Source organism: Amphiprion ocellaris, chromosome 15, assembly GCF_022539595.1.
Source record: "Amphiprion ocellaris isolate individual 3 ecotype Okinawa chromosome 15, ASM2253959v1, whole genome shotgun sequence".
Taxonomy (NCBI): domain Eukaryota; kingdom Metazoa; phylum Chordata; class Actinopteri; family Pomacentridae; genus Amphiprion; species Amphiprion ocellaris.
The window spans coordinates 9,253,484-9,271,644 of record NC_072780.1 but is presented as its reverse complement, the minus strand read 5'-3'; the positions used below and the strand labels follow the sequence as shown (position 1 = coordinate 9,271,644).

The following is an 18,161-nucleotide window of genomic DNA, read 5'->3' as shown; positions in this document are numbered from 1 at the left end:
GAATAAGTGCACATACAGTAGCTGTAGTTGAGTAATTTGTTTTGAAAAACAGTCGGGCTATTAAACGACTTTTTTTGCGTTTTTTTTTTTTCAACTGTGTTTAAACTGATTTTGGAGAGATGTTGATTAAGCTTTCTGGACAAACTTTGTTACTGCAGCTGTTTTCTACTATGTGTGAGAGATGTGTTTGCGCAGAACGCGACATTTTAAACCATAAATTGATTTGTACAACAGTTTCAAAAAACAGAGTTTTCAAAAGATAGGTTTAATTTTAGAGCAACTGTTTAGTTTTAGCTAAGTGCATCTAATAAAACAGGACTCAAAATGCAATTTGCAACATACATTGGGAACATTTAGTACAAAGTCAGTCTGTCAGTATTGTGGAAATGACCTACTACACCGGTCTATTAAATGACTACATAAGGAAGATTTCTGATAATCACCTGTACATGCAATTTCACTTTTTTCTCTCTGTAGAACACGGAGAAGAAATATTCTTCTAGTAACTTCTGTAAGACCTAAATCTGGAGACCTTCTGTAATAGTTTCTGAGTCAATTTGCATATTATAAAGCTCCAAAAAATGTAAAAACATCCCGGTGGAGCTGTAACAGTCTGCAGGCAGCTTTCATTCATTGTATTCACGGAGATACTCACACTGTTCTTGTTTTTCGAGAGAAAGTGTCGCTCAATGAAAGTATTTCTGCATTACGAAACGTCTGGTTGCTGTATTTGGACACGTAGGACGACGAAGTTCACCGTTATTTGGTACTTTGATCCAAATTTCTCCAGAATGCCAACACACCATTTCTTGCACAGATATTTCCTGGTTTACACGTCGACGTCGACTACAGACACCCTCTTTTGCCCAATCAGAGGCAGGATTTCCTCAAGTTGACCAATAGCAGGAAAGAGGGTGGGACAATCAGACAAAAATATTGGAGGGACATGTCGGACACTCCCACTCCGGTGGGAAGAAGAAGAAGAAGAAGAAGAAGAAGAAGGAGAAGAAGAAGGAGAAGGAGAAGGAGAAGGAGAAGGAGAAGGAGAAGGAGAAGGAGAAGGAGAAGGAGAAGAAGAAGAAGACGAAGAACGCCAAAGCTGATAAAGAGACCACAGAAAGATGAAGTGGAGAGATAGAGTTTCCTTTTTTCTTTTTTTAAACAATCTTTCAATATAAATAGTTTAATGTCATATTATAGAGTAAAAGAGCGTAACAGCAAAATCCTGTATCCCCAAACTGCAGAATATATAGTATTTATAAACAGAGAACATTAATTTGTACTTCTTGACCCTACAAATCCAACTTTTTTTTTCTAAAATTAGGGTATGTTTTGAAAATTGTAAAATAGTAGGCCCCATCTGACAAGAAAGAGATTAGCGGGATAAAATTACTGTAATGTCCACTGGGCTGCAATCATATGGCAGCCGAAGATGAAGGTAGGCTATTTGTATTTCCTTTTTTCCTTTATATATATATATATATATATATATATATATATATATTAGGGCTGCAACAACGAATCGATAAAATCGATAATAATCGATTATTAAAAGCGTTGGCAATGAATTTCATTATCTATTCGTTGCGCGACACAACTATTCGTTGTGTCGCGCGATTCATGCGTCACTCACCATGTCGCGGAGCCGTTTACTTCACCTGCAGAGCTTTGTCAATGCTGGCTGACTGAAATAAAGTTTGTTGTTTTTAAATAAATCCACCTGTAGAGCGAGTTGAACAGAGCGAGGTGGCGGTAAAGCGAAAGTAAATTCAGAGTAATTTCAACGAAACATGACCGACACGGAGAAAACAGTCAGACCGAAATCCTCAAAAGTGTGGCAGCATTTCACGCTTCACAAAACAAAAAACACGCGTAACATGCAAGCTTTACAAAAGTGATATGATGTACGGGAGCACCACGATGATGATGCAGCACCTGAAACGGAAACGGTTGGAGTCTCTGATGAGGATGAAGGAGCTCAAGAGCAGGTAAGTCACTACAGTATCCTACGTTTGTTCCGTTTTTAAGTGAGGAAACGTAACGTTAGTCTCTCTGGTAACTCGCCTGATGCTAGCGTTTGTTTGTTAGCTGACTAATGACAGTGATAGGGCACGTGTGTGTGTGTGTGTGTGTGTGTGTGTGTGTGTGTGTGTGTGTGTGTGTGTGTGTGTGTGTGTGTGTGTGTGCGTGTGTGTGTGTGTGTGTGTGTGCATGCGTACTTTGTGTTTTGCTCTTTGGACTACTTACATGCCTTAGCCTAATACTGCAAATAAAACAAGATAATTACTGAGTTGTAAATTGTGCTATAATACATACTCAAACTATACTATCTTTCTCATTTCATCAACAGCAAAAAATGACAGGCTTCATGATGAGCAAGACATCATGTCCACCACAGCAAGCAGCTGTTCTGACTCCTCAACATGATGGTCACTGACATGAGGCCTCTGTTTTTTTTATCCGATTCATCGATTAATCAAAAAAAATAATCGGCCGATTAATCAATTGTGTAACTAACTGTAGTTCAGTTGTTCAGTTGTAATCGTTAGTTGCAGCCCTAATATATATATATATATATATATATATATATATATATATATATATATATATATATATATATATATATATATATATATATATATATATAAAAATATAATCTTCCCACATGGTTTAATTCCTGTAAATGTTCAAGTGATCAAATTCGTCACCTTAAATCAACAGTGTACAAAAAGTCCAGATTTTTTGTATCTGAACCTTTTCTTCTTTCCTCTCCAATAATCATCTGCTGTCCCTTAAACCTAACTGTAGTTCAGACTAGCTCTATGTCATGCAGCTGCAACAGTAATGTGCTGCTTACAGATGTTTATCTGTTAATAATGTAATAATGTCAGTATATCAGCATAGAGTATATCAGTCAGAGTGACCAAAGAACTACTTCTACTGTACCACTTTAATATTTTTAGTTGTTAATACTCAAATGCTTTTCATTATTCTATGCAGGATTTTTACTTGTAAAGGAATGCTTTTGGTACTTTTACTTAAGTAATGGATCTGAATACTTCTTGCACCTCTATTTGTTACTTTGTGGATCTATAGTTGGCATAATAAATATAGACATATAGATTAAATCATCAGCTGTATGTCAGGTAGGACAAATTAATTAAATTGAAAGGAACTACAAAATTATCTAAATTAAATGACTACATCAAAAATAATAACATAAAAAGCCAGACTTGGACTATTCTGCATAGTTTTGTTGCCAATATGTTTAAGTAAAAGTTTGGAAAACTTGTTTTTACTTGTGCTAATATTAAGTAAGAGCATTTTTTATTGAGAGGAATTTCAGCCTAAAATATTTCACTGAAATGGTTTGAATCCTCCACCGCTGCAAAAGATGATCAATAAGAACACTGTGCACACCTGTGTGTTACATGAAAGGGTGACTGCATCCTTGAATCTTCCTAAAATACATTTTTAGAGTGACAAAGACACATGTTAAATTAATTAAATAGTCAGATTCAGTTGACATGTTGGCCTTTAGTCATTGTTGCCTTGTCAGATTATTACCAATGGCACAGTTAGCTGTGTTGAAAATAAAAGCTTTGTGCTGTGACAATTAAAATGAAGCAACAGCAGACCTCATCAAAGATGAAGCAATCTTATTCCACAATGTTCATTTTTCTTTCATCAGTCTTTTTTTTTTTTTTTTTTTTTTTAAACATTTTTTTTCTTTGTTTACTATGTGGAATTTTATTTCCCCCTAATTGCATCCAGCCTCATTGCTGCCTGGGGCTTTGTGCAGATTATGGGTAGACTTGCCACCGCTTGTAACTTATTGAAGTTTAAAATGATTTTCTGCTCTCCCATGGGTATGCCATTTGCATGCAGCACAGCAGTAACTAATAGATGTAATCTGTCTATAATGTGGCTGTATTATGCTTTACATGAAACTGTCATTCATAGTGAGCACTTTAACAATGCCCTTGATGGAGAAACAAGTATTTGAGTATTTGACACTTGTCAAGGATGATATTTTTATCCGGAGAAATGTTGCCCACCAAATATAAAATTGCAAACCACGTTCATATAAAAGGCTTTTCAGAGCATGATCCTGAAATTACACCATATCATTAGGCCCTGTTCTTTAACTTTTCATAATTTCACACTGTAAATGCATAGAGACATACAAACGCATGTTACCCAAAAAGCTGCTGTGACAGTTAAGTTAGGCCTGTTAACAAATAGCCTCAATGAGAAGCCTGAAACTATTGTCTTAATATGGCCATCAAAAGCAGCGTGAGTGCAGTTAATGCAGAGCTCAAATGTTCTCTTGTTATACTAAATGTGTGTGATTAATTTCTCCCGTTGAGTGAAACAAACCAACGTGCTGTGCCTGTCACACTGATAGATATGGAAAGCATTAGCATCAACTGCTACTGTGAATGAAAACTAGGCAGGATGGATTGCCTGATCAACAGCAGCAGTGTATGGCCTGTGCATAACATTGAAATGTATAGATAAGACTTTAAAGGAGATGAGAGGGTTTTCCCCCAGGGTCTGTTGGAGTGAGGTGAAAATTTCACCTATGACTGAATAATCCTTGTTAAATCAAATGGAATTTCAGCCTTGCTGTTTTAAGTGACTACGTAGACAGTACAAAATAGAGTTAAGCTTTGGCTGTTTCCTGACATGATCCTGTGGTTTTTAGTTTGTTTGTAGTTAGATCAATCTGTGTGTGTATCCTAGTCTCTATGTCACTTCTGTCTTACTTTTCCGTCTCTCCGAACCTCACTCTTTTACACCAAGTCACCCAGATCATCTCCTCTCCTCTCTCCCTCCATCTCTCCTCCTCTCCGGCAGTTAGTCGGCCTTTAATTGCCAGACATTAAAAAGAATGCTAGAGAAGAAGAATCCCCCGGGGCCATTGGCAGGCTAAATGGCAGCTCTGCTGTGATCGCCTCCTCCTACATGAGGCAATGAAGACGTGTCAACATAATCTTGGGCAATTTGCAGTCATCATCAGGGGGACTGATTAATTTTCTGACTGTCAGTTGTAAACAGCAAAATTGTCTTTCCACATTTTCATGTCTTACTTTAAATATTTCAAAGCAAGGTGATGATTAACAGTCAACAAAAAGCACTCGTGTGGACACGACAATAATCCACCTGTTTAAGATCTTGTTAAGTGGGGTCCTGGTTTTAAAAGGAGCTTAAGGCTCCTGCACACCACATAATAGTAGAGATATTAAAGGTTTATTCATGCCAGCCCATGTGAGATAGATCTATAGAATTTTAGTCACAATCTCTGTCAAGACTATACAGCATTAACTCTAAGGAATATAAGATTAAGACACTTCAGTAGTTCCTATAATTTATGAGTTTCTGATGTTTTGAAAATGCATCCAGTGTGTTCTGCAACATCTCATGCTGGATGGAGATTAGTTGGTTTCTAGATGTGGATTGTTGCAGAATAATTTTGGTCATATATATTTGGCAGTGCCAAAATTTTAATGCATTTTTTATTTTTTTTAACTTTCATTGGACCATATCACAAGGTTGATTTAGTACCCAAGTCTCAGTTTATTCAGATTGCCCTAATAGAATCAAAGAAAGCTGCATGATTGAACTGAAATAGTGTTCCATAAAACAGTGTCTCAGAAACACATTCTGCCTTCTAAAATTTGTCAGAAGAATTCTTAGAGACTGGAGTTGAGTGTCCCCTTTTCATTTCCATCCTCTCTGTCATGTTATTGGTTTGGAGGAGAAGACACAATTCTTTCTCCTGTTTAATATTCTTATCTCAGTTTTCCCGCAATGTCTGCAGTGTGTGGTGGATTCTCTCCCCTCTCTATCTCCCAGCTCCAGAGTTTCCCCTCTCGTTCATGGGGAAACTGTATCAGCACAGACACAGACTGAAATGAATTTGGGGTTTATGAAATGCAAGGGCTCATATAATAAAAAAAAAAGTCCCACAGACCTAAAGAGATAAGTTATCGTACAATGGATTTAGTCCCGTTTCGCTCCAGTCATTATCCTATATCGGCGCCTGGTGACTCTGATGGCTGGGAGTTATCCTCTAGTGTGGGGAGGGTTTGGATGTGTCTAGGCTATCACACCAGACATCCCTTTGTGATCTGCAGCAGCTGTCAAAGACTTGACAAAAAATGGTTTCCAGGTAGAAAATGGAGCTGATCATAAAATAAAAAAAATCATCAAATACAGAAAACGGATGCTTTATCTAGCTAGTATGTACAAATCTGTTGTGTCAAATGTCTTTGTGAAGAAAAGAAACAGTATATTTGGTCGAAGCAGGTGCAGATTTTTGTTTGTTGGCTTGTCTGGGACCCGTACATCAATAAGCCACAACATTAAAACCACTAACAGGTAAAGAAAATAACATTGATCATGTTGTTACGATGCAATATTCTGCTGGGAAACCTTGGGTCCTGGCATTCATATAGATGTTACTCTGACACTTACTCCACTCCGCTTTAACAACAAATGAACCCGACAGCAGCAGGACAATGCACCCTGCTGCACCACAAACTGGAGGAACACAGCAAAAAGTTCATGTTTGACTCAACTTTCAAACTCCCAAGGTCCCAATATGATCAAGTATTTGCAGGATGCACCTAAACAAACCTGATCTACAGAAGCCCTGTGCAGCAAACCTCAGGACCAAAAAGATCCATTGCCAACATCCTGGTTCCAGACACCGTAAGACACCAGCAAAGAGCAGAGCTTAAGGCCCCAAAAGGTCAATGCGGCACAAAGTAGACCTACACAATATTAGATCGCTTTAATGTTGTGGCTATCAGTGTACGTATGGAGTTACCAAGTGCACCTAGAGTTCAACATAAAAAGTCAGCAAGAAGCAGCATTTTAAGCCAACTCAGGGAGCTAATGTTAGCACAAGAAAAAGAAGCTTTGCTTTGTATACTTTCTGTCTGAAATCAAGGATCCATTGTTTCAAAAATGACTGCAAGTTTCTAACTGAACAAAAAACTTGAGGTGTAGAGACTAGCTAAATGTAGGTTGAGCGTAGTTAACAATCAACTTCTAAACTTCACAGTCACCAAAATAATATATAATATATAAGAACAAGGGAAATTAATGGTGTCACTATAAACATGTGACATTGTATTGCTAAGAACACGACGAGGTCTTTCCACTATCTTTCATTCATTCAGTCATTTCAGAACAAGCATCCAGAGACCATAAAGGACATCTTATGCAATGTTCCCTGTAATTTTTCATGAGTGTGAGCAAACACACAAACTCCCTGAGCGTCCCTTGGACCACTGTGAGCAACATCAGACGTGTGCACTGTGGTCACACCAGCATCACATCCATTCAAGTTACATGGTTCATTAAAAGAATCAAATTACAGCATTTACATTTCTGTTAAAACACTTTGTCAACAGGAGCCAGTTGAAGGCTGCAGTGATTTTAGTGACACTACAATGTATCAGAGTGAAGTTATTGAATATTTGTCTCTCTTTACTGTTGCAGTGGTTTTGCAAATTGCAGACGGACCCTGTTCACTCCATAGACACCAATGTTATTCCTGTAGCTTGAAAGACAGCTACTTTTGATAAAACTGGGCTTGTAGCACATTGTCTACCTTGCAACAATGGGAAAGAGGCACCGTTTATGTTTTGACAACCTATATCTAATGAGTTATTGATGCTGGAAGTCCCAATCTGTGAATATCTTTCCAACTTTACTGAACTTGGGGCCACTACCACCTAAGGAGTGATATATTTAATTTTGAAAAAAGCATTTAGCCATACTTAAAGCTTTAAGTGCTTTATTAACACGGAACTAAAAATTTTGTATTGTTTTATTATCACAGGTTCTGTCTGAAAAGAGGTGGCATCGTTTTAAACAGTGAAATCAAACTAATAAAATGTAATGACCAACCAGTGAGCAATACTGGATTCTGCAAAAACATAAACAACTTTTTTAAAAATCTAAATCTTATCTTAACACAGTTAATGTATTAACTTATTTTTGTGTGTATGCATGTATTTATTGATTTATTTAGTGCTGTTAACATATCAGAGTTCTGAGTGAGTTTTTCTTAAGATAGGCAAAGGCCATTTATTGATTACATATAGGCTATTAAAGAAATGTTTATTAAAAACTAAAAAGCTTTTAAAAAAAAAAAAACAACAAACAACTTAGGCATTTATTGAGTCGCTAAAATACTGTAGAGTACAGACCACATCAGCATGATTATAAGCATCCTCTGGTAAATTAACAACCAGATACTGATGTCTCTCACCATATGGACTTCAGGAGATGACTGGGGGATGATAAACTGTGACCTACTGGTTGGGTTCTCTATGTTCTCATGTTTCTTACATGTTTGTCCCCTGACAGCCGGGTCCTAATGTTTTTTGAGCAACACATCATACTATGATGTTTTTACAATGATGGTTCTACTATGAAGCCAGTTTGACATGTTCAGGTGTTCTTTGTGTGAAAACTCAGAGATTTCAAGTATCAGAAGGTGGTTTTCAACTTTCTTTGTTAACTTTCTGCTTCAACTTTAAATTAAATTTCCTTCACTAACCCAGCCCCTGGACTTCCAGTAAGCTGTGTTCCTATTGGCTGTCCAGGTGGCTGCTTGGTGTTATCAGGAACACCTGAGCAGCTTGGTGTTATCAGGAACACCTGAGCAGCTCAGTGTCTTCCTGCTTTATTTAGCTGCAGACAAACATTTCCTCTGCTTCTCTTCACCACTGAACTGGGTTTGGCTCCATTGCTTTAATTTGTTCTTTAGGCGTTGGTTTGCAGCTTCCAGCAGTGAAATAGACTTTAATGTGTTTCTTGGTGTGTTTTAGGGCTTTGTACTGGATAGTTGTCTTGGTAAATGTGGTTCTTCAGCCACAGTTAGCACATGGTGCTAATGTGTGCAGTGATTAGTGGATTTGGTGCAGCTGAGTTGTGTCTTTATCTTGGCTGTAGTGAGTCTTTAGAGGTTTTTGGTCAGACACATTCTGTATTCTTGTTGGTGAACCATTGTTGGTTGTCCAGAAGGTAAGAGTTCCTGTCCTGATTCTCTGTTCTCAGAGGTTCTCTGGTAGGCTGCAGGAGACTTTAGCGTTTGGGTTGTGCTAGTTTGGTTTTTGTATGGTTTCATTTGGACGACTATCTTGAGGCCCCTCCTTGTGGTTTAGTGAGGTTTTCTGGAACAGTTCTACAAAGCAACCTGCAGCAGAAGAGACTTTGAGAGTTTTTAGGAAGCTCTGGAGACCAGACTTTAGAGCAGCAGAAACATTTGTCAGCAGTTTGAGCAGGAGAAGGTGAGCTTCAGAGTAGAAATGAGACGGAAACCTTCTTGACCCGTGTGGTGAGGTCCTGTACCAAGAGTTTGAGCAGGTTGTGAAGAGTCTGTAGTTCTTTGGTCTGAAAGCACAAGAAGAGTCGACTCATTAAAGGAGAAAACAGGAGATATTGTTGGTTCTTCTGTCGCTCTGCAGTTTCCTTAGACTGAATATCAAGTTTATATTTTAAATGATTTACCATGTAAGCCCAAGAAGAGTTCAATAAACTCCCTCCATCCCCTGGACACAACATATTTTATTACCATGTTAAATCTTGGTTTTTTTTTTTTTGAGTTTTAATCCTAGTTTTAGCATAGTTTTTTTCCTCTTTGCTTGTTTAGTTTTGTCATCTGTGTAAAAGGTGCTAAACAAATAAAGTTGAATTGATAAACTGAATAATTGACTAACTCATGATTGTGACAACAGAAGTATTTTCATTGTGATTTAAGGGTTTATTTCATTTTTAAGGTTGGGGTTAAAATCTTGACAGAAAAAGAAGATTAAAGAAATAAACTACGTAACAAAAAGCAATTAAATAAATAAAATTTAATACAATAAAACTTTTAAAAAGGTTTATTATTAAAAAGTATTTTTTGAATGTTTAATTATTGAAAGTATTTTATCTGTAATTTTTAATATTTGTATTTGAAAAATTTTGTTTAATTTCATAATTACATGTATTGTATCTTGTTTAATTATCTAATTCAATGTTTTGTCTGTTTAATATAGTTAAACATTAAATACAATTAAATTCTATTAAAAAGACAAAATATTGAATTAGATAATTAGATAAGATACAATACATGTAATTATGAAATTAAACAAAATTGAATTTTTTTTTCTTTCCCAATATTGAATTTTTCGATTAAATCTTGACGGTTTTTCTTTTTAAATGTTTTACCACCTCTTAATGTTTAATTTTCTTTTTAAACGCTTTATTGTATTTTCTGTTTAATTCCTATTTGAAGTTTTATTGTCTTTAAGATGTAATTTTCTGATTAAACATTTAATTTTTTAATTAAATGTTTTCTCTTTTTAAAGGTTTAATAATCTAATTAAATATTTTGTATTTTTTTTAAATGTTTAATATTCTTCTTGTTTAATTGTATTTTTTGAATGTTTAATTATCGAAAATATTTTGTCTTTAATTTTGAATATTTGTATTTGAAAAATTCTGTTTAATTTCATAGTTACATGTATTGTATCTTGTTTAATTATCTAATTCAATATTTTGTCTGTTTAATAGAATTTAATTGTATTTAATGTTTAACTATATTAAACAAACAAAATATTGAAAAAAAATTGGGGAAAAAAATTCAAACAAGCCGATAAAACATTTGAAAAAACAATTAAACATTAGAAAGACAAAACATTTCGAAATCAAATCAGACATTAGAAAAGAATAAAAGGTGAGAAAAAAGCAAAACTAAACATTTAAGAAGAATCAAACTAAAGACAAAACATCTGAAAAGACACCAGTTAGACTTTAGAAGATCAAATTAAACAGAAGAGACAATAAAACGATCAAAAAGAGTAAAAACACATAAAGGCCTTGAAGTGTTTTCTCGTCTGAAATGAAAACATCAAGTTGTTTCTTCAAACATTTCCTCTTTCTATGTTCTTGGTTTGATTGTGGACAGATTTACTAAGAACTCATTTCAGAAAACTGCTTTCCAGATAAAGTCTACTAGTAGTTGAAGGCATTTATCAAACTAATGTTACCTTCTGATCTCCACAAACTTTACTGTTCAGTGAAGAGAATCAAAGTTTGTTGAGGATTTCTAAAAACCCACAGGTGAAGGTCTGAGAAGAACTCAGATGGATGGTCTAAATGTGAAATCAAGACTCATCGTCACAAGTTTTAAGGCTTCTGTTAACCAGAAAGTTCAAACTAACAGAGAAGTACTGAGAAACTTTTAAAATTTCAGTCCTCAGACTGTCTGAAGGTTCAAACTAACAGAGAACTACTCAAGAACTTTTCGGATTTCAGTCCTCAGACTGTCTGAAGGTTCAAACTAACAGAGAACTACTGAGGAACTTGGAAGATATCAGCCCTGAGACTGTGTGAAAGCTCAGGTCCTGAGGACTCGGGAGGTGTGGAGGCTTGGAAAGTCTTAGAACTGAGGGTTCAACCCTCCAGCACAAAGGCTGAAGTCCAGCCTCCTGAGAAAAACGGTCGAGTCGAGACTCAAGTTAAAAAAAAACTCGAAAACGACAAAAAATAGATGATAAATGCGCAAAAAAAAGAAGAATTAGTATCTGAGCAAGTAGCTCAGGGGATAAGAAGACAGACTCCCAAGCGGAGGGTCGCAGGTTCAAGACCCGCCACCGGCAGTTTTCTTTGTTTGTCTTTGTCAGGATTTTGATAAAACTTAAGAAGGGTCTGGTCTTGAACCAGCGACCTGCAGCTCCATAGGCAAATCCTTAACTCACTGAGCTACAGATCAGATAAAAAGAGATAATTTCGTCGTCCCTTTGACATCGTAGTTCCTCAAGTGACCACATGGGTGGGGCCAAGGCGGAGTCTGGGTGGAGTCAGGGCGGAGAGTAGGCGGGGAGGTGGGTGGCGGCCTCCCCCCTCTACTCCCCCACCTCCCCCCACCACCCACCACACCTTCCCCCGCCCGACGAGTTCTTCGAGTCTCCACGAGTTCTTCGAGTCTCCACGAGTTTTCCCGAGTTTCTGGAGTTTCCACCAGGTCAGAGGCAGAACAACTTGTCATGAAGAGGTGTTGAAGTCGGCCAGGATGGAGTGACTTTTTACAGCGACTAGAAGGAAGACCACTAGAAGAGCAGGTCTTTAACCACCATCCATAAAATCCATGGAGTCACTCCAGAGAAATGAAGGGAGGTCAACTTTTATCAACCTCCATCCAGATTTCAACTTGATATCTTTACTTATACCTTTAGTATCACACTTTATTATCGTTTATTAGGACTTTAATGGAATCCACCAGCAGATTTACTTTTTGTTGACAAACTTTATTCTTGCCATCGTGGGACTGCAGTATTTAAAACTGTTCCTTCTATTTGACCTCATGTTTATTAGCTTTAGTGGAGAAAGTTATTTTAGTTGTCGATTAGTCTCTTAAGGACCAAATAATAAATTGGATTAGTCAAAAGGTTTAAATTTCTTACTTTGTCATATTTTAAATATGACAAAAAATTGAAAAATAAAGTGTCTTGAGACAATTTGACCTGTAATTGTGGTTATATAAATAAAATTGAATTCAAATTGTATGTATGTTGTAATGTTGGAGTAATTCAGCCATATATGTTGGATAACACATTTTCTTTGACCATTAATCTGTTGATTGTTTTCTCCAGTAATTCATTTCTTGTTTTGGTTTATAAAATGTCAAACCCAAATATATTCAGTTTACTGTCATAAAAATCAAAAAGATTTACATTCATGATGGGGGAATCAGGCAGTCTTTCACTTTTTATCTTAGTTTAGTCAGAAAGATAGTTGATAATGTGTCAATTGTTGCAGCTTGTGAGCCATAGAAGGTTTTAATCTTTGGGGCCGAGTGTCAAAATACATTTAGAAACCAACATCAACAAAACACTCAACAAAGATTTGAACATCATTGAAGGGAAATCCAAATTTTGCATGACAATGTCTAATTAAAGGACATTTATTTCCAACGTAAATGTGTGATATTCATCCTCTGGAGCTTTCTCTTCACATCGTCTTCCACTTGGACTGGTTTGGTCGGGAGCATGTGCAACAAACATTTGAAAAACTGCACTTTAACATCAATGAATGACACTGAAGTTTAATGTCTACATAAATGAGACTGAGTCTGAATGTGCTGCTCTGTCATTAACTCCTAAGTTTAGGGAAAGTTAAAACAAAAGAGGACAGTTCAGATCAGACTTTAGAATGAGCTTATTTTCAATAAACATCTCAGACTTTCTGAGCTTCACCAACTATAGCAAGATATTTTAACAACAAGCAACTCAAGAGATCCAGAAGTTGGAGAGAGTTGGCTTTAGCTGAGCCAAAGTACATGTGGGACGCTAACCTAGCAAACATTTCAGACTTTTCTCTGTGAATTCTGAGGAATAATTTCCTATTTAATGACAGAGCTACACATCTTAACTCAGTCTCATGAAAACAGACTCTAAGTGCAGTTACCCAAAATGTTTGTTGCATGAGCTCCAACAAAACCTGTCCAGGTAGAAGGCCACTTTGACAAACAGGAAGTGGAAGATTCCAAGCAGACTGATAGAAGGGGGAACCGGACTGTACTAAGTTTGGTCGAGTATAGAGGGGTGTTTTGTGGGTTTTTAAGGCTGATAATGATTATTAGTGAGACATTTGGAGTAGATATTCATTTGCAGTAAATGAAAGTACTTAAAATCTTGGAGTTAAACTTAGAAGAACACAAACTCTAACAGAAAACTTTGTTGATACGTTTTTGTTTTGTTTACAGATGTTAAAGGAGTTTTATTCGTGACGTATAACCAATCAAATCACTCCAGAAGACAGAGCGACCACAGGTAGATAAAGGTTGAGAGCCAAAGTAGCACCATTTTTAAATGTGTTTATTACCGTAAATCAGTAAAAAATAAAATACTGATAATCAGTAAATCAGTCAGCCCACAATTACTACAATTCTACAGTTGATGTCTCTTTCCTTTGACTTGTTATTTGTACAATATACGATGTAAATGATGGCGTTTTTTCATACCAAAGGCTATACTATGATGTTTTCTAAGAGACATACGATGCTACTCTGTTTGTTCTGGCCCTGCACTCCTCCTCTGTTGTTTTCTGGATTGTACTCAGCTGCATGCCTTCGTCCACCAGGCCTCCGTTGACTCGTTCCACCTGCCGTCTCTGGAGCTGAAGCTGGATTGGAACAGACCAAAGTACAGTCCAATCACGATGCCAGCTGCCTCTCAAAAGGCTCCTTCATCTGGCAGGTGGTGGAACTTCTTCTGAGGGGAAGCTGAGCTGGCCCGGCAGAACTTTGGAGATGTGTTCCAGTGGTTGGTGGATGTGTGGGGAGATAGAGAGGGACCTTTGAACTGTTCACAAAGGAAAACAGGGAACACATTGGTGGTTTTAGTTTAGGGTGCTACTGCGGTGTGTTTTTGGGTTTTAAGAGGTGAACAGGAAGAGTTTTTTTTCATATTGATTATCTTTTACTTTGTTCCTGGTTGGAATGCCCATCAATGTCAACATGAAGTTCACTTTTAGTTCTGTTTATTTATTTTTATTTTACTAACACCCATTTGTTTTTAACTCCCTCACATGTTGTGTTGTTGTAAACTTACTCTTTCAAATAAATACGTGTCTAACCCTCTGGAAACCAGCGTTTGGACTGTTTTTGTGTTGCTCCTCACCTACTGACAGCTGTGGACTAAAGGCTATACTGTGACGTTTTTAGAGCGACATGCTATACTATGATGTTTGTTGGGCGACACACTATACTATAGGCTTTTTTAATTGACATGTTACTCTGACGTTTTTTTTGGGTTTTTTTAGCAACATATAAGAATTCAAACAGTTTTAAAAGTTACTATACTTTTACTTGTGCAACGAAATTATTATTCTATGGCATTTTTTAGATGACATATTGTACTCTGATGTTTTCTTGAATTACATACTATTTTGACAATATACTGCACTATGACATTTTTTGAACCACATATCATACATGACAATTTTAGGCAACATCCTATCATTTTGCGCTTTTTGAACCACATAATAATGTATGGGGTTTTTTGCCAACATGCTGTACTATGAACTACAGGCCATACTATGTTATTCTTGAGTAAAGTATACTATACTTTGACATTTTCTGAACTACATCCTATACTATGGCGTTATACACAGAGTGCTTTAGTTACATGTTGATTTATTTATTGACGGGATTACCACAGACCTGACCGTGAACACCGTTGACACCCACCTGAGGGAGACGCTGTCTAAGATCTCAAGGCTGCTTGGTCATGGTCTTTCTGGCACGTACTCTTCCAAGATGAGCCGGGAAGTTTAACACTGATGGAATGACACAGGTCTAAGCCGACAAACTTCCACTTCCTCCTCAACCCATAGTCTCTGGGAAACCTACATGGAGTAAGAAAAGTAGACAGAGAAGTAAGTAAGTCTGTACACAACATATTAAAAAAGAAATCATGCTAATAAATTAAGTACAAAGAACCGAATTCGTCAATATACTGGAGACCAGAGCTATTTAATTTGATAAGTATAACCTTGTTTAGTAACATTTCAATTATTTGAGAGCAGTCCTAAAGAACTTCCTGTGATCCGAATCATCACCTATGAAAAGTCATTCCAAGTTTCCTTGTCTCAATCGTACGACGTAGTGTGTAACTGTATGCAGCACAGTGAGACGGCATACTTGTTTCCGTTTTCACGCCGTTTACATCAACGGAATGCACTGAAACTTTGCTCCCACTAGCTTAGCCTCGCTGTAGCACGCAGCTCAAAGGGGCGTGTCCTATCTACTCATTCATATCTATGAGAACAACGGTGGCTGCACATAAGGACGTCTAACGTTGATTAGCTGCGTAAATACCATTATATACAGTCTATGGTAAATACGTATGTGAATCGCATCATTGGCTGCAGCAGCCAGTCACCGGTCACTCACTGACTCACATTGAAAAATAGCACAGAATGAATTGTTACGTGTTTATTTTATTTTCAATTTAGGTTGGATTTTTTTTTTTTGTTCGCAGCGCAGATTTTCTGTGCACGGAGACCGTGTCAGCAGTGCGCAATTGCGCACACGCGCAGCTTAGAGGGAACAGTGATCTTATGTCTCTTTGGCGTTGGTGTTAACATTCAGTTTTATTCTCTAATTCTTTATCTCGAACCCTTTTAGAGTCCATAAAGTGTTCATCCTTGGCAGCACTTGCATTATGCTGAATGTTACCATCACCAGGGATGCTTCTGTCTTGCTATTCGTGTCTCTCTCATCCACACTTACTTAAATGGTACCTGCCCTTTAATGAAGCACCAGGTTTTCACAACACACTCCAATCGGAGAGTAGTTTGTCTGCGTCATTCCTTCCTACACAGAGCTTTCTCATGTCCCCGGCTGTGTGCAGTAACTGCCCACACTGAGTTTTAGTTCTGGTGTTTGTACAGGTGCTGCAGCTGGGTCTCAAATAAGTCCCCCTATGGTCATACTGCAGACTGGCTGGCTGGGCGAGAGTATTTCTTTTTCGCTGTTTACTCTGGCGCGTCAAGTTTAGGTCCTGCTGAGAGCTATTCTTGAGATGCTTAATTTTTGTCACTGTGACTCATGCAGCATAAACACTCCACTTCTTTATCTGTTTGTCCCAAAAAATACACACACTTCCATAAACACACAATAACAGACACTCAGTGAATACTCGTAATAATCCTCATCACACACTCACACACACACACACACACACACACACACACACACACACACACACACACACACACACACACACACACACACACACACACACACACACATCCACATAATCCTGCTGCCCTGCCAACAAAATTAGGTATACTCTACCACTACCTCGCCTAGTTGTCATGAGACAGCTGCAGAGTTCTGACATGTTAATTTCAGCCCTGAGTTGACCCCCAGCTAATTATCCTTCAACTCTGTAAACACTAGTAGCACCAGTTAACACCAATTAATGGCCACTAATCATTGCCAGATGCTGCACCTTGAGTAATTTGCCTACACTTGCACTTACAATTTCACACAATCATGTGATTCTGCATCTCTATGGTTTGTTGAACTGTTGCACTGAGAATTAAAAAATGAGGTTTGTGAATTTGTGATTATCTATATATAATATCTCCACACTCGTATTTTGCAAGGCTATTTTATATTTGAGGTGAAAACAAAACTTGAAAGTCTTGTGTAACTTGACAATAGTCCAAATTGGACAATTCTATAGCTATTACATCATGTATTCACTAAGAATGAAAGCACATAAAAATAAAGTGTACAGACAACCATGGGGCTCCGATTTCTCCAAAGAATCTAGAGGTGACTTCGCAAAAATGTGTAAATAATAAATTGCATGCACTGTTTAAATTCACTTAAACACAAGCAGTGAATGATAGTTAAACATTACGAAAACACATTTTACCAGATCCCAATGCAAAAAAAAAAATTCTGAGCACCAAATAATCAAATCTCTCCCTCATTTCTGTCTGCTCCAACATTATTCTTGATTTGCTGCTTCATTGTTTGTATTGATTAGTCGAGTGTGTACTGTTTGCTGTCTTGCCTGCCAACTGTACTGTTGCCAAGGGAAAGCGTGAACAAACCTCTGCCAGCATCAGCCTCCTCCAGCAACAGCTGTGCCACATATGCTGCTGATCAATATAAACAAACATGGCCTCCCTGCACCAGGGATAAAGATTGACAGGTATGATTCATCTTCCGTGCCACTGGTGGGAGGTGCGAGCAATAATAAGCAGAGATAGATCTTTTCCTGTTGCGGTACGACCACTGGGGTTAGTAGGGGTAGGTCGGCGAGATCATTCGCCCCCCAAGGTAACTGGCAGGGTTCCCCACATAACCCCTCGCAGTTTTGCTGAGGATTAAAGCAGCGTGAATCCACCAGGGCTGTAATTTGTGGCGTTCTGTACATAGAGCGAGCAGCAAAGATGAATGGGGAACAGGCACGGATCATTGGTGCCGTGCCAGTCGCACTGCAACTGAGCATATTCAACGCAGACAGTGGGGAAGATCACAGTATCTGACTGATTCATGGCACTCCGCTTTTTAATAAATACTTTGTGAGCGACACCATTTCAGCATATGATCATCCCATCAATTGAATGGGGTT

The 18,161-nt window shown here is 37.6% G+C and overlaps 1 protein-coding gene and 2 long non-coding RNA genes across 3 annotated transcripts in view; 1 reads left to right on the top strand and 2 right to left on the bottom strand.

Moving 5' to 3' along the window:
- Window positions 1-843, bottom strand: part of triqk (triple QxxK/R motif containing) — a 29,613-nt gene extending 28,770 nt beyond the window's left edge. Inside the window, exon 1 of the mRNA XM_055017652.1 lies at window positions 658-843. The gene's annotated coding sequence lies outside the window, so the exon portion shown is untranslated. The remainder of the gene's footprint in view (window positions 1-657) is intronic.
- Window positions 844-10,446: 9,603 nt separating this feature from the next.
- On the top strand, window positions 10,447-14,653 carry LOC129350746 (uncharacterized). Its single transcript, XR_008604240.1, has 2 exons — window positions 10,447-13,838; window positions 14,149-14,653. It is a non-coding gene; the product is annotated as an uncharacterized LOC129350746 (long non-coding RNA).
- The window catches only part of LOC118469787 (uncharacterized), a 64,163-nt gene continuing 59,868 nt past the window's right edge, over window positions 13,867-18,161 (bottom strand). Inside the window, exons 3-4 of the long non-coding RNA XR_008604239.1 lie at window positions 15,257-15,414; window positions 13,867-14,369 (exon numbers count right to left, since the gene is read on the bottom strand). This is a non-coding gene — a long non-coding RNA (uncharacterized LOC118469787). The remainder of the gene's footprint in view (window positions 14,370-15,256; window positions 15,415-18,161) is intronic.